A 2,382-nucleotide genomic window follows, 5' to 3' on the forward strand; every position below is an offset into this window, starting at 1 on the left:
TTTGAGGACTTCTAGGCATTCCAAAGCCTATAAATACACCCTAGAAGAGGAGAAAAAGGGAGACGGAGAATAGGGGGTAAGGAATTACCCCAAGAAAGTCGATTGATCCAACTCAGAAGCTGGATTCATCATCAAGACTGAAGATCTCTCCTCAATTTCCCTTCAGGAGTTTTGGGTTTTCTTTATGTTTTGTATTCTTTATTCTTCTGAGATGTTTTCTTATTTAGTTATGAACTAAATCCCCTAAACACCTAAGGGGAATGAAACCTATGACGAATCTTGGTATTATTTTCTGAATCGTATGATAAATATTTAACTTGTTCTTAATTATGTGTTCTTAATTCTTGTTTTGATATCTCAGGATACTGATTCAAGACATGCTCTTATTCAGAGGAGGAATAGACCCTGTCTAAGAGTACTTTTGTCATAATTAAACGGAGTTATTTACGCGCCTAGAAATAGGGTGACAAGATTTTCTGGATTAAGGTGAAACCTAATAAGGGGATCCATAGATCGAGTTAATGCAACCCTAGAGTGTTAATTAGAGAAAAGTATCGGTTATTCAATCTAGGGATTAGACGTTATTAGTCTTGAATAGGGATAATAACATAACTTAGGGATATTTACGGAACAAGTTGAATGAATAAATCGTTTGATTCAGAGCCAGAATAACAAGTAAAGTCTAGGTGGATTTTTCCTTAGATATTGTCTCAAGTCAATCGATTTTTCCAAAAGCAATTCCCCAACTCTTTTCTCTGTGCGTCCTTAGTTTAGATAATTAGTTAAATTAAAACAAAACCCCATTATTCTTAGGCTAGATAATAAAAAGACAGTCATTACTAGTACTTTTGGTTCCCTTGGTTACGATATCCCGGTCTTGCCATTACTATACTATTGTTTGATAGGTGAACTTGCCTTTTCATCGTGATAATAGTTAGTTTAGGTTTGATCTTCATTATAAATATTTATTACTTGTTACGAATCACGCGATTAAGTTTTTAGTGCCTTACCGGGGAACTAAGATATTAGGAACGCTCAATTTTTATTACTTTAGCCATTTATTTTTCTTGCAATTTAATTTAATTTTACTATTATTATTTATTAATTTACTTTTTCTTTCTCTTGGCAGGTTTTGTTTTATAACTAGAAGAAACCCGTTGGGACCATTACTTTTTGACGAAGAAATCTCTCATACAGTTCGTAGAAACCAAAGAGAAATAAGGTGCAACTTAAGATACATAGAGAACGAGCAAGAAGATGATACTTAATCTCCAACCGATGAGATGGCTGAAAACCAAGGCAATCAGCTACCTCCTGTAATTGCGGCTAATCAAAATCTTGCTCCACGCACTATGTATGATTATGCTAAACCTTTTTTAACAGGAACTGAATTTGGCATAGTTAGACTGGCTGTAGCTACAAATACTTTTGAACTAAAACCTAACACAATTCAAATGATATAGTAGTTTTTTCAGTTTGATGGTTTGTAGGATGAAGATCCCAACACTCAATTAACGAACTTTTTGAAATTTTGCGATACATTTAAAATCAATGGCGTTTCTAATGATGCCATCGTTTTCGGTTATTTCCTTTTTCACTGAGAAACAAAGCTAAACAGTGGTTGAACTCGTTATCACAAGGATCAATTACTACTTGGGAACAAATGACCAAAAAAATTTTAGTAAACTATTTTCCGCCAGCTAAAACGACTAAATTACGTAATGATATCTCTTCTTTTATGTAGATAGATTTAGAAACACTTTACAATGCATGGGAGAGATTCAAGGACTTACTGAGAAGGTGCCCTTATCATGGGTTACCACTTTGGCTTTAAGTACAAACCTTCCACAATGGTCTGAATCCTTCGACTCGGTAAATGGTTGACGCAGCTGCTAGCGAAACCATCAACAACAAAACACCTGAAGAGACTTATGAATTCATTAAAGAAATGTCACTAAATAACTATCAGTAGCAAGTCATGAGGACTAAGCCAACAAAAACAGCTGGCGTTTATAACATCGACTCAGTTACTATGCTGTCAAATTAGGTAGAACTTCTCAATAAAAAGATTGATGGTTTACTTGGTTCTACACAGGTACATCTAGTAATGAGGTGTGACTCAAGTGGAGGAGGTGTGACTCAAGTGGAGGAGGTGTGCATACAGAATATCAATCCTTCAATCCCACAACCGAAGAGAAACAAGTCAACTATATGGGTAACAATAACTTTAGATCTCAAAATAACCCATACAGTAATACTTATAATGCAGGTTGGAGGAACCACCCAAATTTTTCCTGAGGAGGTCAAGGGAATCAAAAGCCACAAAATCCTCAGGGTTTTCAACAGCCACCTTACCAACAAGAAAAGAAATCGAACCTTGAG

The 2,382-nt window shown here is 35.4% G+C and overlaps 1 non-coding gene across 1 annotated transcript; it reads right to left on the reverse strand.

Annotated features, from left to right (window-relative positions):
• Positions 1 to 1,711: 1,711 nt before the first annotated feature.
• Positions 1,712 to 1,818, reverse strand: LOC121217360 (small nucleolar RNA R71). Its single transcript, XR_005913453.1, has one exon. It is a non-coding gene; the product is annotated as a small nucleolar RNA R71 (small nucleolar RNA).
• Positions 1,819 to 2,382: the final 564 nt, after the last annotated feature.

Source organism: Gossypium hirsutum, chromosome A02 (assembly GCF_007990345.1).
Source record: "Gossypium hirsutum isolate 1008001.06 chromosome A02, Gossypium_hirsutum_v2.1, whole genome shotgun sequence".
Lineage (NCBI taxonomy): Eukaryota > Viridiplantae > Streptophyta > Magnoliopsida > Malvales > Malvaceae > Gossypium > Gossypium hirsutum.